The following is a 27,974-nucleotide window of genomic DNA, read 5'->3' on the forward strand; positions in this document are numbered from 1 at the left end:
AACAACAATGCAAAAAGATTCCTCCAAATTTTGCAAATTAACACTATGAACAAGTAATAAAGCAAAATAAAAATATTGCACACTTGATTTTTCATACCATATCAACTGTTCCGGTCAGGTTTGCTGTTCCTGCTTGATCGAAGTTTGGTGACAGCTCTGTTCCAGTGGCCATCATTTTTCAATCGAAAGGAGCTCAGTAATTTCTGTAATTCTCACCATCTTCATCCTCAGCTTGTTGGGTTTTTTTTAAGAACAATAAATAAAATGGACAATCAACCCAAGGTCACCTCTTGTAATAAGTTTATTTTTTTTTCTTTGAAACAATCATTTGATTGTCATTGAAAGCAATTTATTACTATTGGTTATTAATGTCCGTGCTTTATTTCCACCATCAGCTGAAAGTCCTTCCTTGTTGCCAGACTGCAAAATCTTTCGTCTTCTGAAAAGAACGGGCCCTGGAAGATAACAATAAAATGTTTCACTCACTCAACAACTGATCTAATAAACCAACATTAATTATCGAAGTATTAATGTAATCTGTCAGGAGCTAAGCTACAGGACAGTAAATTCACCATCACAGTCGATTCATTTTATTTTTCACGTTCGTGTAATGGAACTTACAGTCACTAAAAAAATGTCAGAACTACAAGGAGGTGCATGGCAGCATAGTAGCCAGCGCAATGCTTTAGAATGCCACCCATTGGGATTCAATTCTCACCACTATCCGTAAGGAGTTTATACATTCTCCCCGTGACTGTGTGGGTCTCTCTGTGTGGCTGCTCCAGTTTCCTCCCACTTTTCAATGACACACAGGTTAATAAGGGTTAGTAAGTAGTAGGCATGCTATGTTGGCACTGGAAGCACGATGATACTTGCAGATTACCCTCAGCATATCCTCAGACTGACGGAAATAACGCAATAACTGTATGTTTCAATGTACATGTGACAAATAAAGCTAATCTTTAACAATTGTTCAAACCACATAAATCTGAACGTAAAACAACTGTGCCAAGCCTAGCTGCGAAAGGAGGAGGGTTGGGCATGGAGCCAGCAACCCCATCCCGTAAAAACCCAGAGCTACAGAAACACCAACAGTAGCTCCAAAAACCTCATCTCTGAAAGAGGAAAGATACACTAAGAAGATGGGGGGGAGGGGGGGGGGGGTCACCAAAGACACATAAATATCTACAGACAGCATTCTAACTGGCTGTATCACTGTCTGGTATGCACTGCACAGGATCAAAATAAGCCGCTGAAAGTTGTAAACTCAGTCGGCTCCATCATGAATACTAGCCTTCCCAGCATCCAGGACAACTTCAAGCAGCGATGCCTCAAAAAGGTGACATCCATCATTAAGGACCCCCATCACCCAGGACATGCCCTCTACTCATTGCTACCATCAGGGAGGAGGTACAAGACCCTGAAGGCACACATTCAACAACTCAGAAACAGCTTCTTTCCCTCTGCCATTCGACTTCTGAACTGACATTGAACACGTGAACACTTCCTCACTACTTTTTTTCTCTATTTGCACTAATTATTTAATTTAACTTTTAAAATGTATTTCTTACTGTAATTGATCATTTTTATAATTATGTATTGCAATGTACTGCTGCCACAAACCAACAAATTTCACAACATATGCCAGTGATATTAAACCTGATTCTGATTCTGAACTAGCCCAGGACAGAGACTCTGGAAAGCCACAGTCACCAGCCTATGCCCAGTAGGGGTGACGGGTTTAAGTAAAGATAAAACACAAATGGTATTTCAGCCCAATATTGATTTGGAAGGCAAATCTGAAGACGTGTTTGATCGAGTACGTATGCCTGTGTGTACTTATTAGAAAAATGCAGCAATATACATCACTAAAGCCTATGACTCTGTCAACTGGGAGAGTTTTGGAGTTCTCTCCCCTAATTCATCTGCCCATAGAAATTCACCGCCATCTTAAATTTGCTTCTTGATGACGTACAAGCTGTGATCATAAATGAGCTCAGTGAAAACCAACGTAACACTGCTGCCGTGCCGTGGCACTTTTTCCATCAATGCTGCCCCTCACATTCAAACTTCCTATGGAAGTGGAGTTATCTTCAGAACTACAGGCTGTTTCCAGGGTGAATCTGTGAAATTCGTTGCCACAGAATGCTGTGGAGGCCAAGTCAATGGGTATCTTTAAAGTGGACATTGACAGACTCTTGATGAGAAAGGGCATCAAAGGTTATGGGGAGAAGGCAGGAGAATGGAGTTGAGATGAATAATGAATCAGCCATGATGGAATGGCAGAGTAGACTCAATGAGCCAAATGGCTTAATTCTGCTCCTATGCCTTACTTTTTATTGTCAATAATAAGGGATAACCATCCTCTCCCTGACCAACATCCCCAACACTGAAGCCCTAATTATACTCAGTCAACTCTGATGGACATTCCACACCACCCACATACCCAACAACAGGGTGCTTAGAAAGACACTAGATGGATGCACCATCGCTTGGAATGGCAGCTGCTTTGTATGAGACTGCAAGAAACCGCTGCGTTGTGGTCACAGAAACCAGGCTCCCCCCCCCCCCCCCCCATGGACTCTGTCTATACTTTCATTGCTTCCATATAGCAGCCAGCAAAGATTCTACCTATCCCGGACATTCTCTCTTCTCCCCTTTCCCACTGGGCAGAATATACAAAAGCCTGTACCACCAGGTTTAAGGACAGCTTCTATCCCACTGTATTAAGACTATTGAATGGTTCCCTAGAACAATAACATAGACTTTTCACCTCATAATCTACTTCATTAGCATATAAGTCATTAGACTTGCACATTAATAACTACCTGCATTGCACTTCCTCTGTAGCTGGTTACGCTTCATTACTTATTTACTTACTTATTGAGATACAGCTGAATCAGCCTTTCCAGTAACCCCTGATTTAACCCTAGCTTAGTCACAGGACAATTTACAATGGCCAATTAACCTAGAGGAAACCCACCTGGTCATGGGGAGAATATACAAACTCCTTACAGGCAGCAGGATTATTAAAGTATTATTACAGTTTATTCTGCACGCTGCTGTTTTATCTCACAATGCACTGTTGTAATAATCTTATATGTATAAATAGTATGTAAGACATGTTTTTCACTGTATCTCAGTACATGTGACAATAATAAACCAATAGACAATAGAGGCAGGTGTAGGCCATTCGGCCCTTCTAGCCAGCACCGCCATTCACTGTGATCATGGCTGATCATCCACAATCAGTACCCCGTTCCTGCCCTCTCCCCATATCCCTTGACTCCGCTATCTTTAAGAGCTCTGTCTAACTTTTTCTTGAAAGCATCCAGACAATTGGCCTCCACTGCCTTCTGGGGCAGAGCATTCCATAGATCTACAACTTTCTGGGTGAAAAAGTTTTTCCTCAACTCCGATCTAAATGGCCTACCCCTTATTCTTAAAACTGTGGCATCTGGTTCTGGACTCCCCCAACATCGGGAACATGTTTCCTGCCTCTAGCGTGTCCGATCCAATTCTGTTATTGTTTTACGTTGCACTACCTCAATGCAGTCGTAACGATCTGATATGTATAAAAAATATGCAAGACGGTTCTTTAACTGCACCTCGGTACATGTGACAATAACAAAGCGATTCCAATTCTGTTATTGTTTTACGTTGCATAACCTCAAAGCACAGTTGCATTGAACACTATACAAGTTCTTCACTGTATCTCGGTACATGTGACAATTCCAACCCACAGGAAGGGGGTGGTTCCTCGGTCCTGAGGAGCTGCCCAGAAGACGAAAAGATGAGATGAGAATGAGTGGAGGGAAAGTGCAGGGCGCAACTTTCCCTTGTTTTTGTTTTGGCGCCAGCATTTGGCAGCTGTCACTCACTCACCCGATCCCGGCAGAAACACGCACTTGGCAATCTACACTTGGTGTAGAGCAGTGTGGTGAAGTTTGACTGCTCACCCTGTCTTTGTACCAGAGCGGGGAGCGCTGAGGGAGGGGGACGGGGTACCGCCCGAGCTGTCAGTCGGCGGCCGACACCGAATCGCACCCCACCCCAACTCACTCACCTCACACACGTCCGGGCTTAACCCACGGAGCCAGTCAGCTTCGGAAGGTCAGCGTCGCAGTGCAAGCTCTCTGCCTGTCATGAACAAAGCGAAGCTCGTTCCGTTTTGTTTCCCGCGGCGATATCTCACCGACCTCCTCTCCGCTCCTTTGGAGCACCCACCGCTCGCCACCCAAGCTAGCAAATGACCCCGCCCACCTGCCCCACACCCAACCAATTGAACTCGGCGGGTCGGCAGTGCTAAATGACCGACGGTCTTCTTGGCCAATAACAACTGTGGATTCTGCCCAATACGATGGGCGTGAGCATTTTTTAATCCTGATTGGACTATCGCGTAGTCCAATCGTTACACAAAGATCTGCGAACAGAGGATAAAGATTTGCAACGTTATCTGATGTCAAAAGCTAAAATAAAAGAGATGCAGAAAGTATATTAGAAGAAGTAATGTATAATCCGTGAAACTTGGAGGTGATAGTCATTTAGAAGTTTGTAGCACAGCGGCTAGAGTTAAGATGCTGACAGTGATTGATGTTTCAGTTAACAAATCACAATGAAAGATTAACATTAGGGCGGGCACCTAGTGTCCATGACATTTGATGAACATTGACATTATCCAATAGGATCTGCCAGTTCGGGATGGGTCGCGCCCTCTGTACACAATAAAGCGTGAAACAACAATAGAGCGCTTGTTCTAATTCACGCCATGTGTGGGGTTGGTTCGTTGTGAGTTTCTCCCCAGACCAGAGTTTTAATTTTTCTCTACGTCTTTTCTCCCTGAGAGGGAAGAAGCATTGCATTTGCCCGCATAACATGCAGAATTCAGTAAGGCAAAATAAAAATTGAATTTTTCAGCGCGAAATTCTTTGGGTCATCGACCTGACGGTTGATATTGATACGTTCTATACAGGTGCTGTCTGTCTCAAATATTCTCAACATTTTCTGCTTTTTATTTCGAGTTTCCAGTATTAATATTATTTAGTGTATAAAAAAAAACAAAAATGTAGAAGAGACTGGCTAAACATGCACAGTCGAGTAGATTTATTGCATAAATGCTTTGCATTCTCGCCCACATGCAAGATGATTATAGTGATTCACTTAAACACCCATGTGTTTGCCTTTCTATTTCCACACCATCTGTTAAGGTTACCTCTTAGACTGACTCATTTGGTTAGAATCAGAATCAGGTTATTATCACTGACATACATCATGAAATGTGTTGTGCAGTATATTTAAAATATTTAGAGATGCAGAATGGAGTAGGCCTTTCAAGACACACCGCCAAACATCTCCAAACGACCTGGATTTAACCCTAACCTAACCATGGGACAATTTACAATGACCCTACCCAGTATGTCTAGGCACTGTGGGAGGAAACTAGAGCACCCGGAGAAAACCCACAAAGTCCACGAGAAGGAAGTACAGAGACTCCTTACAGAGGACACCTGGGCTGAATTCTGACAGCCTGAGCTGTAATAGCATAGTGCTACGCTACTGTGGCATGGTAAATTACAATAAAAAGCTAGATAAAAATAAACAAATAGTGCAAAAAGAGGGGAAAATAGTGAGGTAGTGTTCATGAGTCCATGGACTGTTCAGAAATCTGATCGCAGAGTGGAAGATGTTTCTAAAACATTGAGTGCGTCTTCAGGCTCCTGTACCTCAGCCTGATGTTAGTAATGAGAGGAAGGCATTGTTCCAAATGGTGAGGCTACTCCATGGTAGATAGATAGATAAATAGATACTTTATTCATCCCCATGGGGAAATTCAACTTTTTTCCAATGTCCCATACACTTGTTGTAGCAAAACTAATTACATACAATACTTAACTCAGTAAAAAATATGATATGCATCTAAATCACTATCTCAAAAAGCATTAATAATAGCTTTTAAAAAGTTCTTAAGTCCTGGCGGTTGAATTGTAAAGCCTAATGGCATTGGGGAGTATTGACCTCTTCATCCTGTCTGAGGAGCATTGCATCGATAGTAACCTGTCGCTGAAACTGCTTCTCTGTCTCTGGATGGTGCTATGTAGAGGATGTTCAGAGTTATCCATAATTGACCGTAGCCTACTCAGCGCCCTTCGCTCAGCTACCGATGTTAAACTCTCCAGTACTTTGCCCACGACAGAGCCCGCCTTCCTTACCAGCTTATTAAGACGTGAGGCGTCCCTCTTCTTAATGCTTCCTCCCCAACACGCCACCACAAAGAAGAGGGCGCTCTCCACAACTGACCTATAGAACATCTTCAGCATCTCACTACAGACATTGAATGACGCCAACCTTCTTAGGAAGTACAGTCGACTCTGTGCCTTCCTGCACAAGGCATCTGTCTTTTGAGGCACTGCCTTTTAATGATGTGGAGGCTAGTGCCTATGATGGCTGACTGAGTTTACAAGCCTCTGCAACAATTTCTGATCCTCCATACCAGAGGGTGATGCAACAGTCGGAGTGCTCTCCATGATAACATCAACATGTTGCTGATTTTGGGCCATTTTTGCTATATTAATAGTGTTCAAAGATCAACTTTATTTGCCATATGCATTTACCTGTATTAGGAATTTGCCATGACATGCAACCAAAACATCAATGTTCAACAATTATAAAGAACAAAGAATTATATAAAAATAAAGTTAGAGGTTAAAGTTCAGATATGGAATAAAATGTGCATAAATACATAAAGACCAGTTTGTACTTACAATGTAAATAGCATTGTAAAAAGTGGTTTGAAGTGTTCACAGTGCACTTCAGTGAGGTGTGAATAGATTGGGGGGGGGGGGTACCAAGTAGACTGGTTATTCAGATTAGCTACCTGGGGGAAGAAACTTTTAAGATGGCACGATGATTTTGTTTTAATAACCCTATAGCACTTTCCAGAAGGGAGCTTTTGGAAAAGGCAGTTCACTGGGTGGGTAGTATCCGCAATAATTTTTCCTGCCCGTTTCTTTGTCCTGGACACATACACGTCCTGCAGTGATGGTAGACCGCAGCCAGCGACATTTTCTGCTGATCTGACAGTTCGCTGTAGTTTTTGTATATTATTCTGCAAATCCATATAGTGTGTGTTGTGGAGTCCAATTGTTTCAATAGCAGCATTTGCTAGTTCTAGTTGTGGGGTTGTTCAGATGAACTCATAAACTGAATTACATAACGACCATCTGCAAACAGAAATTCTGAGTAAATTCTTTAGTCAATTCAGTTCACTCTGATACCAAGAAATAGTTCAAATGTATTTCTTACAAGACAAGTAATAAGCATTCTGACTAAAGGGCTGAGGTCTGTTGTTCCAAAATTAGCTGCACCTATAATCAGGCTGTTCCAGTAAATCTACAGTGTTGACACATTGACTAGTTATGTCATGTCCACAAAAAAGCACAACAAATCCATTGGTATCTTGAAAATTTAATTCTTGCATGACTGAAACACTGTTTACAAGTGTATTACCACAATCTCTATCAGCATCCCCCAAAAAGGCAACAGCAACAGGCTCCCAGGAACGGCATCACCAAAGGTTTTTCTCCAATGATCACACACAAAATGCTGGTGGAACGCAGCAGGCCAGGCAGCACCTAGGAAGAAGTACAGTCGACATTTTGGGCCGAGACCCTTCGTCAGGGCTAACTGAAAGAAGAGATAGTAAGAGATTTGAAAGTAGGAGGGGGAGGAGGAAATCTGAAATGATAGGAGAAGACAGGAGGGGGAGGGGTGAAGCTAACAGCTGGAAAGGTGATTGGCAAAAGGGATACAGAGCTGGAGAAGGGGGGAGATCATGGGATGGGAGGCCTAGGGAGAAAGAAAGGGGGAGAGGAGCACCAGAGGGAGATGGAGAGCAGGCAAGGAGTGATTGTGAGAGGGACAGAAAGAGAAGGAAAAAAAAGGGGGAAATAAATAAATAGATAGATAGATAAATAAATAAATAAATAGATAAGGGATGGGGTAAGAAGAGGGGGCATTAATGGAAGCTGACTCAAGGGTGAAGTGCCACCGCACCTGGAAGGACTGTCTGGGGCTGGTGTGGTATACTGCGTCCGGTGCTCCCGGTGTGGCCTTTTATATATTGGTGAGACCCGACGCAGACTGGGAGACCGTTTCGCTGAACACCTACGCTCTGTCTGCCAGAGAAAGCAGGATCTCCCAGTGGCCACACATTTTAATTCCACATCCCATTCCCATTCTGATATGTCTATCCATGGCCTCCTCTACTGTCAAAATGAATCCAAACTCAGGTTGGAGGAACAACACCTTTTATTCCAGCTGGATAGCCTCCAACCTGATGGCATGAACATTGATTTCTCTAACTTCTGTTAATGCCCCTTCTCCTCTTCTTATCTCATCCTTTATTTATTTATCTATCTATCTATCCTTTTTTCTGCTTCTTTACTCTCTCTGTCCCTCTCACAATCACTCTTTGCCTGTTCTCCATCTCCCTCTGGTGCTCCCCTCCCCCTTTCTTTCTCCCGAGGCCTCCCGTCCCATGATCCTTTCCCTTCTCCAGCTCTGTATCACTTTTGCCAATCAACTTTCCAGCTCTTAGCTTCATCCCACCCCCTCCGGTCTTCTCCTATCATTTTGCATTTACCCCTCCCCCACCCACTTTCAAATCTCTTACTATCTCTTCTTTCGGTTAGTCCTGACGAAGGGTCTCGGCCCGAAACGTCGACTGTACTTCTTCCTATAGATGCTGCCTGGCCTGCTGCATTCCACCAGCATTTTGTGTGTGTTGCTTGAATTTCCAGCATCTGCAGATCTCCTCGTGTTTGCGTTTTTAAATTCCCTCCAAGGATACACACTTGACCATCCATGGCCTCCTCTACTGTCATGATGAAGCTACTCTCAGGTGGAAGGAGCAACATCTCATATTTCGTTTTGGTAAGCTCCTACCTGATGGCATGAACATTGAGTTCTCCAACTTCAGGTAATTTCTCCACCCTCCACCTACTCTCCTTTTCCATTTCCTTTTGCCACTACTCTTCTCCTCATCTACCTATCAACCCCCACCCCCATTCCCCTCCTCCTTCCCTTTTTCCCATGGTCCAGTCTCCTTTCCTATCAGATCCCTTCTATCACCTGTCAGCTTCTTACTTTAACACCTGTACCTCACCCAACCTTACCTAGCTTCACTTAAGACCTTCTAGCTTGATCTCCTTCCCCTACTGCCCACCCCCTTATTCTGGCTTCTTCCACCTTCCTTTCCATTTCTGATGAAGGGTCTTGGCCTGAAATGTCGACTCTTTATTCCTCTCCATAGATGCTGCCTGACCTGCTGAGTTCCTCCAAAATTTTGTATGTGTTACTCTAGATTTCCAGCATCTGTAGAATCTCTTGTGTTCAATATTTTTCAGAAACTGCTTGTATCCACATCATTAAATGCCTTTCTAACTGTTCTTGTTCCATTTAGAAATTTACCTACTGTGTATTTACATCCAACTTCCAAATCGTTAAGATATATGGTAAACAATTAACCAATCGTCTATCAATGATAATATGTCATCTCAAAGTAAACTTATTAACAATGTACAGTACCTATAAAAAGTATTCATCCCCTTGGAAGTTTCATGTTTTATTGTTTTACAACATTGAATCACAATGGATTTAATTTGACTTTTTTTTGACACTGATCAACAGAAAGAGACTTTTTTGTGTCAAACTGAAAACAGCTCTCTACAAAATTATCTAAATTAATTACATATATTAAAAAATAACTGATTGCATAATTATTCACCCCCTTCAAGTCAGTATTTAGTAGATGCACTTTTGGTAGCAATTTCAGCCTCGAGTCTGTGTGGATGGGTCTCTATCAGCTTTGCACATCTGGACACTGCAATTTTTCCACATTCTTCTTTACACAACTGCTCAAGCTCTGTCAAATTACATGGGGATCATGAGTGAACAGCCCTCTTCAAGTCCAGCCACAAATTCTCAATTGGATTGAGATCTGGACTCTGACTTGGCCATTCCAGGACATTAACTTTGTTAAAGCCATTACTGTGTAGCTTTGGCTTTATGCTTGGGGTCATTGTCTTGCTGGAAAATAAATCTTCTCCCAAGTCACAGTTCTCTTGCAGTTTTCCTCCAGGATTTCCCTGTATTTCCCTGTATTCATTTCACCCTCTACCTTCACAAGCCTTCCAGGGTCTACTGCAGAGAAGCATCCCCACAGCATGATGCAGTCACTACCATGCTTCATGGTAGGGATAGTGTGTTTTTAGTGATATGCAGTGTTTAGTCTGATGACCGAAAAGCGCAATTTTGGTTTCATCAGACCATAGAATCTTCTTCCAGCCATCTTCAGAGTCTCCCACATGACTTCTGGCAAATTCTAGCCGAGATTTCATGTGATTTTTTTTTTCAACAGTGGCTTTTTCTTTGTTACTTTCCCATAAAGCTGCGACTGGTGAGAAACCCGGGCAACAGTTGTTGTATGTGAGTCTCTCCCATCTCAGCCACTGAAGCTTGTAACTCCTCCAGAGTTGTCATAGGTTTCTAGGTGGCCTCCCTCACTAGTCCCCCTCTTGCATGATCACTCAATTTTTGAGGACAGCCTAATCTAGGCAGATTTACAGATGTGCCATATTCTTTCCATTTCTTGATGATTGACTTAACTGTACTCCTAGGGATATTCAGTTTTCTTGTATCCATCTCCTGACTTGTGCTTCTCAATGACTTTTTTGTGGAGTTGCTTGGAGTGTTCTTTTGGCTTCATGCTGTAGTTTTTGCCAGGATACTGACTCACCAGCAGTTGGACCTTCCAGATACAGGTATATTTTTACTACAGTCAATTGAAACACCTTGACTGCACACGGTGATCTCCATTTAACTAATGATATGACTTCTAAAGCCAATTGGCTGCACCAGTGACGATTTGGTGTGTCATATTAAGGGGGGGGGGGGTGAATACTTATGCCATGAATTATTTTGTGTTTTATATTTGTAATTAATTTAGATCACTTTGTAGAGATCTGCTTTCACTTTGACACAAAAGAGCCTTTTCTGTTGATCAGTGTCAAAAAAAGCCAAATTAAATCCACTGTGATTCAATGTTGTAAAGCAATAAAACATGGAAACTTCCAAGGGAGGGTGAATACTTTTTATAGGCACTATATACGTCACCATATACTATCCAGAGATTCAATTTCTTGTGGGTGTTCATAGTAAATAGAATCAATGAGAAAATTCACACGACAGAGACGGACAATCAACCAATATACAAAAGACAACTAATTGTGCAAAAAATCAATCATAAATTGATAGATAAATTAAGCCAGCAAGCAAGCAATAATTATTGAGAATGTAAGTTTTTAGAGTCTATAAAAGTGAGTCTATATGCTGTGGAATCAGTTCAGTGTTGGGGTGAGTGAAACTATCTCCTCTGGTTCAGGAGCCTGATAGTTGAGGGGCTATAACTGTTCCTGAAACTGGTGGTGTGAGTTCTGAGGTTCCTGTACCTCCTTCCTGATGGCAGCAGCAAGAAGAGAGCATGTCCTTGGTGGTGGGGTCTCTGATGATAGATGCTGCTTTCCTGTGACAGTGCTCTTTGTAAGTGTGTTCAGTGATGGGGAGGGCTTTATCAGTGACAGACTGAGCTGTATCCACTACTTTTTGTAGCTTTTTTCTGTTCAAGACCATTGGGTGTTTCCATACCAGGCCAGTTACTATACACTCCACTGTGCATTTATAGAGGTTTCTTAATGTTTTAGATAACATGCCAAATCTGAGCAAACTTCTAAGAGAGTTGAGGTGATGCCGTGCTTTCTATGTAATGACTGGACCTAGGACAGATCCTGCAACATGATAACACTGAGGAACTTAAAGTTGCTGATTCCTGGTTTCCTCCTCCTGTACTCAATAATCAACTCTTTGGTTTTGATGATGTTGAGTGAGAGGTTGTTGTTGTGGCTCGATTCAGCCAGATTTTCAATCTCCCTCCTATATGATGATTCATAACCATGTTTGATTCAGCAAAAGACAGTGGTGTTGTCTGCCAACTTAAATATCGTATTGGAGCTCTACTTAGCCTCACGATCACAAGTATAAAGTGAGCAGAGCAGGGGGCTAAGCACACAGCCTTGTGGTGCACCTGTGCTGATGAAGAAGGAGGAGATGTTGCCAATGTGAACTGACTGGGTCTGCAAGTGAGGAAAATGAGGATCTAGTTACACAAGGAGGTATTGAGGCCTGGAACTTGGATCTTGTTGATTAGTTTCGAGGGATGATAGGTTTGAATGCTGAGCTGTAGTCAATGAAGATAATCCTGATGTATGCACCTTTGCTGTCCACATGTTCCAAGATTGAGTGACAAGCCAATGAAGTGGCATCTGCTGTTGACCTATTGTGACAGTAGGCAAATTGGAATAGATCCAAGTTGCTCCTCAGGCAGGAGTTGATTTGCTTCATCACCAACTTCACAAAGCAATTTATCACAGTGGATGTAAGTGCTACTGGATGATAGTCATTGAGGCAGGTTACCAAGCACCAGTACCTCACACTGTTGGAGTGAGAAGTTAAAGATATCAGTGAACATACCAGCCAGTTTAATAGCATAGGCCTTAAGTACTCGCCAGATGCTTTCCATGGATCCACTCTCAGAGCCGCCATGGCCTGTGGTAGTTTGTGAAGGTGCCTCCATGTGAGCAAAGAAGGCATTGAGCTTCTTTGAAGCTGAGTGTCAACCTGTGTCGCTTGTTTCACTTTGGAGGAGGTGATAGCATTCAAGGCCTGCCACAGCTGTTGACCATCCTTCAGTGATTCAAGTTTGGTTCATTCAATCTCTAGACCGCATTTCAGGTAATCTGACCATCTGGCTGTCCTCCTCCTACCTGTTTTCTTCAGCTGTCCATGGATTTTCGATGATGACTGAGGTCTTCCATGACTGTATGGAAGACCGGCAGTTGCCCATGCTGCAAGTCTCCCATCTCCACCAATGTTGTCCAAGGGAAGGGCATTAGGACCCATACAGCTTGGCACCGGTGTCGTCACAGAGCAATGTGTGGTTAAGTGCCTTGCTCAAGGACACAACATGTTGTCTCAGCTGAGGCTCGAACTAGCGACCTTCAGATCACTAGACCCACACCTTAACCACTTGGCCATGCGTCACACCTGTATACAGGCATAGACTAAAGCGTCAGGCTCCAGAGGTAAGGACAACAAAGAGATAGTCATGGGTGACAGAGGAGCGGCTATGGGATTGCTTGGAAGTGGACTGGGCCATGTTCTAGGACTCATCAGAGATTGTCATAGAAACATAGAAAACCTACAGCACAATACGGGCCCCTTGGCCCACAAAGTTGTGCCGAACATGTCCTTACCTTAGAAGTCACCTAGGGTTACCCATAGCCCTCTATTATGAGCTCCATGTACCTGTCCAGGAGTCTCTTAAAAGACTCATGGAACTTTTTAAAACAGTTGTAGTCAAAATCACTCAGAGTTTTCCCCAACCAAAAGCCCTGGATGAACCAAGAGATCTGCAATCTGCTGAGGGCTCTGGCAACCGAGTAAAATACAAGAGGCCCAGGTATGACTTCCAGAAAGTCATCTTACATGAGAAGTGGGAGTTGCAAACCAAACTTGAATCTCCACCAGTATAGACTTTGTGAAGCACTCGTCAAATCCTTCTGGATACCCAAATTCAATGTGTCTGCTGGTTCCCTCTGATTTGAGATTTCTTCAAAATTAACTCATAAATTTGTCGGTCATGATTTCCACTTTATGAAGCTATGGGACTTCATTAGAGAAAAATATTCCAAATGTGCTGCTATTACTTCCTTACTAATTGAGTCTAGCATTTTTCCAAGAATAGATGTCAGACTAATCAGACCCTCAAGAAAATGAATTTCAGGGTTGTATATGGTGACATATATGTACTTTGATAATAAATTTACATTGAACTTTCAACTTTTGCTGTCTAATTTTCGATTTTTCCATGAGCAGACATCCTTTGCCTACATACAGCTATCAAGCTTTGGTGTCTTTGAAAAGATATCTATTACAAACCTACCAGAATAACTTTTATAGACTAGAGAGATATAGTCTGCTGAATCATGCCTCATAAGACATAGGAGCAGAATTAGGCCATTTGGCCCATTGAGTCTGTTCCACCATTAAATCATGGCTGATTTATTATCCCCAGTAGAGTCATAGAGAAGTACAGCACAGAAACAGACCCTTCGCTCCATCTAGTCCTTGCCGAAACCATTTTAACTGCCTACTCCCATCAAACTGCACCAGGGCCATAGCCCTCTGTATCCCTACCATCCATGTCACTATCCAAAATTCTCTTAAACGTTGAAATCAAGCCTGCCTGCACCACTATCGCTGACAGCTCATTCCACACTCTCATGACCCTCTGAGTGAAGAAGTTTCCACTCCTGTTCCCCTTAAACTTCTCACCTTTCACCCTTAAACTATGACCTCTGGTTGTAGTCTCATCCAACCTTAGTGGAAAATTCTCCTGCGTTCTCCCCGTAACCTTTGATGCCTTGTTTAATCAAGAATCTATCAACCTCTGCTTGAAATATACCCATTATTTGGCCTCCACGGCCGCCTGTGGCAATGAATTCCACAGATTCACCAACCTTTGACTAAAGGTGTTATAAATTATAAATAAAAAAAAGAAATGTGGGTGGAACTGGAACACCCAGAGGAAGCCCATGAGGTCATGGGGAGAACTAACAAACCCCTTACAGACAGTGGCCGAAACTGAACCACTAAGTTTGCTCCTCCAAGTTTTTTTTTTAGTTTCCACCTCCAGATGCTATCATATAAGTGTAAGAACAAGCAAAAGACTAGAAACCTGTGTTGTTTTCTACTGATGTTGCCTGATCTTTAAGCGTTTCCAACTTCTTCTTCTCCATCTCTGCTGCTGATCAGAGTAGTTACAAAGTGTACCTTCATTGGAACTATTACATGCAGTACGAGCATAAGATACTGGAGATAATCAGCAAGTCAGGCAGCATCTGTAGAGACAATTAATAGAACATGCAACATTACAGCACAGTACAACTTTGCGCCGACCGTATAACAGTAAATTACAGTAAGTGTATATATATATATACACACTAAAAAAATTAAGTAAGTAGTGCAAAAACAGTAATGAGGTAGTGTTCATGGTTCATTGTCCATTCAGAAATCGGATGGCAGAGGGGAAGAAGCTGTTCCTGAATCGTTGAGTGTGTGGCTTCAGGCTCCTGTACCCCCTCCCTGATGGCAGAGGGGAAGAAGCTGTTCCTGAATCGTTCAGTGTGTGTCTTCAGGCTCCTGTACCTCCTCCCTGATGACAGAGGGGAAGAAACTGTTCCTGAATCACTGAGTGTGTGTCTTCAGGCTCCTGTACCTCCTCCCTGATGGCAGAGGGGAAGAAGCTGTTCCTGAATTGCTGAGTGTGTGTCTTCAGGCTCCTGTACCTCCTCCCTGATGGCAGAGGGGAAGAAGCTGTTCCTGAATCGTTGAGTGTGTGTCCTCAGGCTCCTGTACCTCCTCCCTGATGGCAGAGGGGAAGAAGCTGTTCCTGAATCGTTGAGTGTGTATCTTCAGGCTCCTGTACCTCCTCCCTGATGGCAGAGGGGAAGAAGTTGTTCCTGAATCGCTGAGTGTGTGTCTTCAGGCTCCTGTACCTCCTCCCTGATGGCAGAGGGGAAGAAACTGTTCCTGAATCGTTGAGTGTGTGTCTTCAGGCTCCTGTACCCCCTCCCTGATGGCAGAGGGGAAGAAGCTGTTCCTGAATCGTTCAGTGTGTGTCTTCAGGCTCCTGTACCTCCTCCCTGATGACAGAGGGGAAGAAACTGTTCCTGAATCACTGAGTGTGTGTCTTCAGGCTCCTGTACCTCCTCCCTGATGGCAGAGGGGAAGAAGCTGTTCCTGAATTGCTGAGTGTGTGTCTTCAGGCTCCTGTACCTCCTCCCTGATGGCAGAGGGGAAGAAGCTGTTCCTGAATCGTTGAGTGTGTGTCCTCAGGCTCCTGTACCTCCTCCCTGATGGCAGAGGGGAAGAAGCTGTTCCTGAATCGTTGAGTGTGTATCTTCAGGCTCCTGTACCTCCTCCCTGATGGCAGAGGGGAAGAAGTTGTTCCTGAATCGCTGAGTGTGTGTCTTCAGGCTCCTGTACCTCCTACCTGATGGCAGAGGGGAAGAAGCTGTTCCTGAATCGCTGAGTGTGTGTCTTCAGGCTCCTGTACCTCCTCCCTGATGGCAGAGGGGAAGAAACTGTTCCTGAATCGTTGAGTGTGTGTCTTCAGGCTCCTGTACCCCCTCCCTGATGGCAGAGGGGAAGAAGCTGTTCCTGAATCGCTGAGTGTGTGTCTTCAGGCTCCTGTACCTCCTCCCTGATGGCAGAGGGGAAGAAGCTGTTCCTGAATTGCTGAGTGTGTGTCTTCAGGCTCCTTTACCTCCTCCCTGATGGTAGCAATGAGGAGAGGGCATGTGCTGGGTGGTGGGGGTCCTTAATGACGGATGCTAACTTTCTACAAGGAAACACCAACTAACACCAACACCACTAGTCACTAGCAGCCAACCAGAAAAAGCCCTCCCTCAACTGTCCTCTCTGATTAATAAGACATATTCACCCAGAACTGCAGTTCGATGGATTTTTAAAAATGTTTTTGCACCATTCTCTGTAAACCCCAGAGACTGTTGTGCATGAAAATCCCAGGAGATCAGCAGCTTCCGAGATACTCAGACTGCCCCGTCTGGCACCAACAACCATTCCAAGGTCAATGTCACTTAGATCACATTTTGTTCCCATTCTGATGCTTTTTTAAAATATTTATTTATTTATTAAATTTTCGAAAATTACAAAGAATAAATGTGATGATAAAATAGTGAGAAAAATAATATTAACCCTCCCCCCTCCCCTTAACCCTCCCCCCCCCCTTAACCCTTATCTAAAGAAAGAAAAAAAAGAGAGAAAGATTGCCTGGATATCGGAGGATCCCCACATGCTCCATGGAGTTCAAAATAATTTTAATATTTATTTTTACTTTCCCCAATTACTTTATAATTTTATCTTCAAAGGACCTATGTATTTAATCCTATCTTTTGTAAGTATGGGAGCCAAATTTTCAAAAATATATCATATTCATTTCTTAGATTGTATGTAATTTTTTCAAGTGGAATACAACTATATATTTCATTATTCCAACGATCCATAGTTAAATTTAAATCAGATTTCCAAGTAACTGCGATAACTTTTTTGGCTACTGCCAATGTAATTTTTATAAATTTTTTCTGATACTTATTCAATTTAAGTTTCGGTATTATCCCTTCAATGTCTCCTAATAAAAATAATACTGGACTATGTGGGAGTTGTACTCCAGTAATTTGTTCCAATAAAAGTCTTAGATTTATCCAAAATGGTTGAATTTTAAAACAAGACCAAGTAGAATGTAAAAAAGTACCAATTTCTTGATTACATCAAAAACATTGGTCAGACATATTTGAATTTAATCTATTTATTTTCTGTGGTGTTATATATAATTGATGTAAAAAATTATATTGTACTAATCTAAGTCGAACATTTATTGTATTTCTCATACTATCAGAACATAATCTTGACCAGTTTTTTCCATCAATTTTAACATTCAAATCAGATTCCCATTTTTGTCTTGATTTATGAATTCCTGATTTAATTGTCTGTTTTTGAATCAAATTATACATACAAGATGTAAATTTTTAAATTTTTCCTTTTTGAATTAATATTTCTATTTCACCTGGTTTTGGCATCAACATTGTTTGACCCAGCTTTTCTCGTAAATAAGCCTTTAATTGAAAATAACAGAAAAGAGTGTTATTTGATATTTTATATTTATTTTTTAATTGATCAAACAACATCAATATACCTCCTTCAAAACAATCACCTATATATTTAATCCCCTTTTGGAACCAATTATGTAAAAGTTTATTATCCATTGTAAAAGGAATAAGCCTATTTTGAATTAAAGTTCTTTTTGCTAATAAAGATTTCTTTATCTCATTGTCCATATTTACCTTATTCCATAAATCAATCAAGTGTCTTAATATAGGAGATTCTTTTTTTTCCCGTATCCATTTGGATTCCCATTTATATATAAAATCCTCTGGTATATTTTCTCCTATCTTATCTAATTCTATTCTAATCCATGCCGGTTTTTCTTCATCAAAAAAAGACGCAATAAATCTAAGTTGATTTGCTTTATGATAATTCTTAAAATTTGGAAGTTGTAACCCTCCTAAATCAAATTTACATGTCAATTTTTCCAATGATATTCTTGACATCTTTCCTTTCCAAAGAAATTTCCTTACATATTTATTCAGTTCTTGAAAAAACTTCTGAGGTAATTGTATTGGTAATCTGATGCTTGGTCTGAACAACAACTGAACCTTTTGACCGTGCCTGCAAGCTTTTACACAGTGAGTTGCTGCCACATGATTGGCTGATCAGATATTTGCATTAATGAGCAGGGGTACAGGTGTACTTAATAAAGTGGCCACTTATTGTAATTTATAATGTTGCACTGTACTTTTGCTGCAAAACAACAAATTTCATGATGTTGGAGAGGGTCCAGAGGAGGTTCAAGAGAATGAGCCCAGGAATGAAAGGGTTAACATATGAGGAGCTTTTGATAGCTCTGGGCTTGTACTCACTGAAGTTTAGAAGAATGGGTGGGGGTGGAATCTCACTGCAGCCTACTGACTATTGAAAATTCTAGATAGAGTGGATATCGAGAGGATGTTTCCTATTGCAGGAGAGTCTAGGACCAGAGGGCACAGCATCAGAATAGAGGGCCGTCCATTTACAGCAGAGATGAAACAACATTTCTTTAGCCGGAGGGTGGTGAATCTGTGGAATTCATTGCCACAGACGGTTCTGCAGGCCAAGTCATTCAAGTATTTGAAGTGGACGTTGATAGATTCTTGATTAGTAAGGGTGTCAAAAGTTACAGGGAGAAGGCAGAGAATGGGGGTTGAGAGGGAAAATAAATCAGCCATGATGGAATGGTGGAGCAGACTCAATGGGCTGAATGGCCTAATTCTGCTCTTATGTCTTATGGTCAATGATATTAAATCTGATTCTGATTCTCCAATAATAATGCAACACTGGTGAAAATCAAAGTCAGTAGAACTAATGTCTATTCCACACATTTTCATTTCAGTTTATGTGCTTTTATCTTCCTAGACCATGAATTTAAGTTGAAAAACCAAACACCACAATTAGGGTTGTCAATTTACTACTCCTAAGTTGCTGCCACATGATTGGCTGATTAGACTTAAGAAGTTTAATTATTGTTGGCCCCAGAGAACGGTGTGAAAAACAAAAAAAAACATCCAGTGAGCAGCAGTTCTGTGGGGGAAAATGCCTCGTTAATGAGAGAGGTCGGAGGAGAATGGTTCAAGCTGACAGGAACTCAAACAACCCCGTGTTACAACAGTGGTGTGCAGAAAAGCATCTCTAAACACACGTGTCGAACTTTGAAGTCGATGGCCCACAGCAGCAGAAGACCACTTCTGTACCTGGTAAAGTGGCCTGGAGTGTAAATCTGATTCTGAAAAATTTTCACAGGCTGCTAAAGAACAGCAGGACTCTCAAAAATGGAAATCAAGGAGAATGCTTAATTTATGTTGCAGCTTACCCAATCGCAGGTTGTCCTAAATTTCTCTGCAACCAACTGACTGGTGTCATGGTGTGCACTGGCAATATTGGAACCCAAGTGCAGAGGAAAGACAGACTCTGATGTAGAGATGGCAATGAGAGTTTATTCATAATAATTCCAAAAGAACTTCAGTGGCTTGGCTGAGTGACACCATGAGATATGACACTCTCAAAACTAGGACCCAGTGATTAGCACTAATCAGGTATTTGCTTAAATAATACAAGTAACATGGAATCCCCAAGCCTATCAAAATAAACTTAACAAGTTTAAACAGAAGGCACCAGGGGGCCATACTACAAAGAGCAAGTCACTCAAGAAAAACACAAGGAACTCTAAATGATTAGAATTGTCATTAAACAACAATTAACCAATTCAGGTACTGATAAAACCTCAGAGCCCAGCACTCTCTGGCACCCTGCACCAGCTTAAAGAACAACTGTTTCTGATGTGTTTTGACTTTTATAATAAACTTGTGCTCAGCAACATCCCACAAACAGCAATGAAATGAAGACTAGATTTTCTGTTTTCTGAAATCTAGGACCTTAGCAAGAAAGGGTGAATATGTCGGTTCAAAGTCAAAGTACATTTATTATCCAAGTACATATATGTCACCATATACAACCCTGAGCTTCATTTTCTTGCATTGAAAAATAAAGAGATACAATAAAGTTTATGAAAAACTATAGATAAATAAGCACTGACAAACAACCAAGTTGCGAAAGAAGACAAATTGTGCAAAAAAATTTGAATATGAATTGTAAAGAATCCTTGAAAGTGAGTCCATAGATGGTAGAATCAGTTCAAAGTAGTGGTGAGTGATGTTATCCACACAGGTTGACGAACCTGATGATTGTAAGGTAATAACTGTTCCTGAACCTAATGGTTCTGTATTTCCTACCTGATGGCGGCTGCAAAAAGAGAACATGACCTGGATGGTGGGGGTCTTTGATGATGGATGCTGCTTTGTTGTGGCAAAGTTGCCTTGCTATTCAGTCTTGTCAAGATTCAAGTTTATTTATTACGTGTACTTCGAAACATACAGTGAAAGGCATCGTTTGCATTAACAAGAACTACCTTATCATGGTGGAGAAGCTTGTGAGTTCCTGAGACCCAGAGAGCGAAGCCGTCTGGAGTTCAGCTCCTGGTAGGGTCACCCATGGCGGTAAGGCCAAGGGGGAGGTTCCAGATGAAGAGCCGTCCAATCAAGACCTCAGCAGTGGAGCTGCCGGAGGATGATGACAATGACAGTGAATGTGGAGGGAGCTGCAGCAGTGAAGGGTCCCCAGTCATCTTGCACTCCACGTCACTGGACCCTGACCCCGATCTGTCAACTACCGTGTGGTGGCTGCCCGTGTATCAGTCTTCCCATGTCAAACAAAGTCAAGCACAGGCATTCTCGGTTAAGGGGTTAACCCCTTGGTACTTTTGACTTTTTACTCATCTTTTTACAATTATTCTGTTGGGAGAAGTGTAGAGGGGATCCTCTTAACTCACTTCCCTAGCAATGAATTGTACAACTGCCTAACAGCCATGTCAGGAAACTGTCTGACCCAGAATGACAGACAAAAAGTCAACATTTGCATAGGTATTACAATAGATAGTGTAGAGTACATATGCAAAAACAGATTTACAGGAAAGATAGTGGAACAAAAGATACTTTCATTACTGGGAGAGTTAAGGACCAGAAGGCACAGCCTCAAAATACAAGGATGTCTCTTTAGAATGGAGATGAGGAGGAATTTCTTTATCCAGAGGTGTTGATTTAATTGCCGCAGACAGCTGTAGATATGATACTGAGAAAGTGAGTTATATATAGAGTCCTTGGACCTGCTCCAGTTTGCCTACCAGACCTACAGGTCCACAGCAGATACCATTTTATTGGCTCTTCACTCAACCACTAGACAACAAAGATGTTCTTTATCGACTACAGTTCAGTATTTATTACCATCATCCCCTCAAAACTAATCAATAAACTCCAAGACCTGGGCCTCAATACTCCCTTGTGCAATTGGATCCTTGATCACTTGTAGACCCCAGTCAGTTCAGATTAAGAGCAACATCTCCTCCACAATCACCATCAGCACAGGAGCACCACAGGGCTGTGTACTTAGCCCCCTGTTCTACTCGCCTTACTCTTATGACTGTGTGCACAGTTCCAATGCCAAATTCAAGTTTGCTGACAACACCACTGTCATTGGCCAAGTCAAAGGTGGTGACAAATCAGAATATTGGAAGGAAATTGAAAATTTGACTGAGTGGCGCCACAACAACAACCTCTCACTCAACGTCAGCAAGACCAAGGAGCTGATTATTAACTTCAGGAGGAGGAAATCGGAGGTCCATGAGCCAGTCCTTGTTGGAGGATCAGACATGGAGAAGATCAGCAACTTTAAAATCCTTGGTGTTATTATTTCGAAGGACCTGTCGTGGGCTGAGCATATAAGTGCAATTATGAAGGAAGCACAGCTGCACCTCTACTTACTTAGAATTTAGTGAAGGTTCAGCATGACATCGAAAACTTCGACAAACTTCCATTGATGTGTAGTGGAGTGAATATTGACTGGCTGTATCACTGTACCAAGCACCGCTCTTGAACAGAAATCTACAAAAATTAATGGATATGGCCCCGTCCATCACAGGTAAAGCACCCCCACGACCATTGAGCACATCTATATGAAGCATTGTCACGGGAAAGTAGCATCCATCATTAGGGACCACCACCAACTAAACCATGCTCTCTTCTCACTGCTGCCATCAGGAAGGAGGTACAGGAGCCTCAGGCCCCACAGCACCAGGTTCAGAAACAGTTATTACCCCTCAACCATCAGGAAGGAGGTACAGGAGCCTCAGGTCCCACACCATCAGGTTCAGGGACAGTTATTACCCCTCAACCATTGGGTTCTTAAACCACTCCACTTGCCCCATCACTGAAATGTTCCCACAACTAATGGACTCTGTTTTAAGGACTCTTTATCTCATGTTCTCGATATTTATTGCTTAGTTATTTACTATTATTATTTCTTTCTTTTTGTATTTGCCCAGTTTGTGTCTTTTGCACCTTGGTTGAAAACCCAAATTGGTGTGATCTTTCATTGAGTCAATTATGGTTATTATTCTATAGATTTATTAAGTATACCCACAAAAAATTGAATCTGAGGGTTATATGTGGTAACGTATATGTACTTTGATAATAAATTTACCTTCTAAAATTATGACTTGTACAGATTGGAGTCAAGAGTAAAACTTCACTGAATTATAAAGCCTATCGATTTAAAGTTGTAGCGAGCTGTGTGTTTTGTACTTAATTCCATTAACCCATTACCCCTCCTAGAGCTAAGCTGTCAACAGCAGCTCACCAAAATCCTCTGGCCTGGGCCAGTCTTTCAAGTTGAACCCAGGGGTTGCCCACTTTGCACTACTAGGTGAAAGTCCTTCCTCTCCCAGCTCTGGGTTTTTACGGATGGGGTTGCTAGCCCCATGCCCACCCCTCCTCCTTTTGCAGCCAGGCTTGGGACAATACTTGGCAGTGGTGTGTGTTGGGTAGAGACTTGGAATTATTCTTTGGTTTACTTCCTTTAACATTTCTTTATTAAATAATTTGAAGGCACTTGATTAAATCACTGGGATTGAAAGGGTTAATGTATGAGGAGTGTTTGATGGCTCTCAGCCTGTACTCACTGGAATTTATAAAAATAAGGAGGGATCTCATTGAGACCTATTGAATTTGAAAGGCCTTGATAGAGTAGATGTGGAGAGGATGTTTCCAATGGTGGGAGAGTCTTGGACCAAAGGGCACAGGCTCAGAGTATAGGGACGTCCATTTAGAACAGGGATAAGGAGGAATTTCTTTATCCAGAGGTGTTGATTTCATTGCCACACATGGCTGTGGAGGTCAAGTCTTTGGGGATATTCAAAGTGGAGGTCAATAGGTTCTTGAATAATAAGGGCATCAAAGGTTACGGGGAGAAGGCAGGAGAATGGGGCTGAGAGGGGTAATAAATCAGGCATGATGGAATGGTGGAGCAGACTGGGTGGGCCGAATGGCCTAATTCTGCTCCTATGTCTTATGAGGCATGACTAAGCAGACTATATCTCTCTAATATATAAAAATTGTTCTAGTAGGTTTGTAATAGATGTCTCTTCAAAGACAACAAGGCTTGATAGCTGTATGTAGGGAAAGGATGTCTGCTCATGGAAAAATCAAAAATTAGACAGCATAAGTTCAAAGTTCAATGTAAATCTAATATCTAAGCTCATGTATGTCACCAGGAGCAAACAAGAGAAAATCTGCAGATGCCCTGCTGAAGGGTCTTGGCCTGAAATCTCGACTGTATTTTTTTCCATAGATGTTGCCTGGCCTGCTGAGTTCCTCCAGCATTCTGTGTGTGTTGCTTGTATGTCACCATGAGATTCATTTTCTCGAGGGCAGTCACAGTAAGTACAAAGAAGCACAATAGAATCAATTAAAAACACACACAATAGGATGGACAAACAACCAAGGTGCAAAAGACAACAAACTGTTTACAAGTACAAAAATGAAAAAAATAGAAATAATAATAATAAATAAACAAGCAATAAATATCAAGAACATGAGATAAAGAGTCCTTGAGAGTGTGTCCATAGGTTGTGGGAACAGTTCAGTGATGGGGCAAGTGAAGTTGAATGAAGTTATCCCCTCTGGTTCAGGAGCCTGATGGTTGAAGGGTAATAACTGTTCCTGAACCTGGTGATGTTGGTCCTGTGGCTCCTGTACCTCCTTCCTGATGGCAGCAGCAAGAAGAGAGCATGTTCTGGGTGCTGGGGCCTTTGATGATGGATGCTGCTTTCCTGTGACAGTGTTCCTTGTAAATGAAAGAAATTGTGAATAAGCCCAGTAAAGTTTACAGGAGAAAAAGAAACGTCAGCACTGAATGCTAAATATGTAGACCTCACTCCCACATGGAATGGTTGAGGCTTCTCATACAGATGTGAAAGAAGAAAGGGAACTCGGACGAGTGCACAATGAAGATAAGGTTATCTTGATGGGCTGAGATGTTGTATGGTGGCTCACAAGTAACACTTACCCATTCAGCTAAAAGGGTGTTTGTGTCTGTGTTCCTTTGATACAAGAGCTTGCCCTGTGGTTTTGTGAGCCAGTAATAGAATACAAGTCTTGTTATAATTGATAACTCAAGCTTTGCACAAATATGGTCAATGTTCCTCAGACAAGAGTGCAGCACAGTGTGGACCCTTTAGCCCGTGATATTGTGCCAGCCTCTTGGTCTGTTCTGGGATTAATCTAACCTTACCCTCCAACAACAACCCTTGGCCCTCTGTTTTTCTTTCATCCATGTACATATCTCTTGGACGTCCCTGGTGTGTCTGCCTCTGCTACATTGGCGCCAGAATGAGTATGTGTGGTGACAATTGAAGACTGCTCCCAGAATACCCGAGTGTGTTGGATGCTGTTCATGCAAATGATGCCTTTCGCTGTATGATTCGATGTACACATGATAAATAAACTTGAATCTTGACAAGAGTGAATAGCAAGGTAGGTTTGCTTAGACCAGGGGTTTCAAACTCATTTTAGGTCACGGGCCGGATTGAGCAAAATGCAGCTTCATGCGGGCTGGATCAGTCGGACGTGTGCGAATGCAGCTTTCGTTGCCTCCGTTTTTTCAGCCTGCTCTCATGTGTCTCAGTCTCTGCTATAACTACAAAGTGTTTCACTTTACAAATTCCGTTTCTTATGAAGAAGACTGCCGAGCAAGACTGCCAAATAAACACTAAAAACCCTGAAAACCTGGTACCTGAATAAACTCAGCATTAGCCATATCATACGCCATAGGCGCTTCGATTACTGGGGCCAGCTTTAATAGTAATTAGATATTATCTCGCGGGCCAAAGATAATTCCACCACGGGCTGGAGTTGGCCCGCAGGCCTTGAGTTTGACATATATGGCTTAGACTCTTGACAATGTATAATTCAGTGATTAACGTTCTGCCAGATGGCACTGGTAGAGATTAAAACCCACTTTGGATAAGCAGGGGAAAAAGTGAGATTTATTTTCTACCACTAGGTGTCAGTATTAGTCCATAAACACAAGAGGTTTATTGCCAGTAAAGGAGAACAAAATAATTGTTACTCCAGATCCAATGCATGAAAGACAAAGCAGCACAATAACTATAAATACATACGATAGCTTATGGACACAGATTGATTGTATGTCCATAAAGTGATGCTAGGCACAGGAGGGTCTGTACATAAGGTAACCCAGACAGGAAATGATACAGTACTTGGGGTTGGGGGTGTGGAGGGGTGAGTTAGTGGGTGGAGGTGTTGATCAGCCTCACTGCTTGGGGAACGTAACTGCTTTTGAGTCTGGTGGTCCTGGCGTGGATGCTATCGAGCCTCCTCCCTGACGCCAGTGGGGCAAACAGTCCATGATCAGAGTGGGTGGAATCCTTCATGAAGTTACTGGCCCCTTTCTGTATCTATGTCCATGGTGGCAGGTAGGCTGGTGCCAGTGATGCTATAGGCAGTTTTGACTACCCATTACAGAGTCCTCCAGTACGCCACAGTACAGTTTCAGTCCCAATCAGGGATGCAGCATGTAAGGAAGCTCTCTACTGTGCACCTGTAGGAGGATGTGTGTACAGATGTGCATAGTCCAGCTCTCTTCAGCCTCCTCAGAAGTAGAGGTGTTGGTGAGCTTTCCTGATTGTGTGGAATGTGTTCTAGGACCACGAGAGGCTGTGCAAGGTGTAAACTCCCAGGAGTTTGAGTAACACATACAAAATGCCAGGAGTCCCAGCAAGTCAAGAAAGAATCTATGGAGGGGAATGAACATGTCGACATCTTGGGCTGAAACCCTTCACCAGACAATACTGGTCCAGGTTTTTGTGGAAAATCATTGGGAGCTCCACATAGATTTGCTGTCATTTCGTGTGCCACTCATTCAGCACCACAAAAGGCAGGATTTCCTGATGGCCACCCATTTTAATTCTACTTCCCATTCCGACATGTTGGCCCATGGCCTCCTCTACTGCCACAAAGAGGACACACTCAGTCTGGAGCAGCAACACCTCATATTCCTCCTGGGTAGTTTCCAACCTGATGGCATGAACATCAATTTGTCTAACTTCTAGTAATTTCTCTCCCTCCCCTTCTCTCTTCTTCCATTCCCCATTCTGGCTCCCCTCTTACCTCTTCTCTTCTCCTCAACACCTCCCTCTGGTGCCCCTCTTCTTCCCCTTTCTCCCCTCTCAGCCCATCATTTCTTTCACCTATCACCTCGCAGCTTCTTACTACATCCCCCCCCCCCCTCACCTATCATCTGCAGCTTGTGCTCCTTCCCCTCCCTCTACCTTCCTAATCTGGCTTTTGCCCCTTTCTTTACCAATCCTGATAGTGTCAAAGAGTCATAGAACACTACAGCACAGATATGGGCACTTTGATCCATCTAGTCTGTGCCAAACTATCATTCTGTCTGATCCCATCGACCCACACCAGGACCACAGCCCTCCATACCCCTCTCATCCATATATTTATCCAAATTTTTCTTAAATGTTGAAATTGAACCCTCATCCACAACTTCTGCTGGCAGCTCACTCTCACCACCCTCTCAGTGAAGAAGTTCCCCCTAAATATTTCACCTTTCACCCTTAACCCATGACCTCTACTTGTAGCTGCACCCAATCTCAGTGGAAAAAGCCTGCTTGTATTTACCCTATTTATACCCTTCATAATTTTGTATACCTCTATGAAATCTCCCCATGGTAATGAAGTGTTTTGGCTTGGAACGTTGACTGTTTATTGTTGCTGCCTGATCCTGCTGGGTTCATCCAGTATCTTGTGTAACTGTACCAGCATCTGAGGCCGCGAAATTCCAAATCTTCAGACTGCTCCACATCAGCATCTCCCGGCTGCGCTGTGACCTAGCCTGATGTCGGAGTGTAAAACTGTGGAAACTCTCCAGTATTCACCCTGGGGAACCCACCCTACAGCACAGGTCAAACCAGGCACTGGAAATGCCCGATAAACACAAGAGGTTCTGCAGACGTTGGATATCCAGAGCAACACACACAGGATATTGGAGGAATTTGGTAGTTTAGGCAACATCTATGGAAATGATGTCAGTCCTTCTAGGTGAGGCAACACTTCACCTCCAAATCTGTTGGGGTTGTCTACTGTATATGGTGCTCCCAATTGCAGCCTCTTCTACATTGGTGAGGCTCAATGTAGATTGGGGAACCGCTTTATTGAGCACCTCTTTCCATTCACAAAAGCAGGATTTCCCAGTCGCCAACCATT

The 27,974-nt window shown here is 42.6% G+C and overlaps 1 protein-coding gene across 2 annotated transcripts in view; it reads right to left on the reverse strand.

Moving 5' to 3' along the window:
- Nucleotides 1-283: 283 nt before the first annotated feature.
- socs7 (suppressor of cytokine signaling 7) overlaps nt 284-27,974 on the reverse strand; it is a 149,759-nt gene continuing 122,068 nt past the window's right edge. The window contains exons 10-11 of one of the 2 annotated variants that reach the window (XR_012102074.1): nt 14,852-15,014; nt 6,195-7,220 (exon numbers count right to left, since the gene is read on the reverse strand). The gene's annotated coding sequence lies outside the window, so the exon portion shown is untranslated. Of the gene's footprint in view, nt 456-6,194; nt 7,221-14,851; nt 15,015-27,974 lie in introns of those variants that run through there. The other variant, XM_073071795.1, reaches the window with a different exon arrangement.

Source organism: Hemitrygon akajei, chromosome 18 (genome assembly GCF_048418815.1).
Source record: "Hemitrygon akajei chromosome 18, sHemAka1.3, whole genome shotgun sequence".
Taxonomy (NCBI): Eukaryota; Metazoa; Chordata; class Chondrichthyes; order Myliobatiformes; family Dasyatidae; genus Hemitrygon; species Hemitrygon akajei.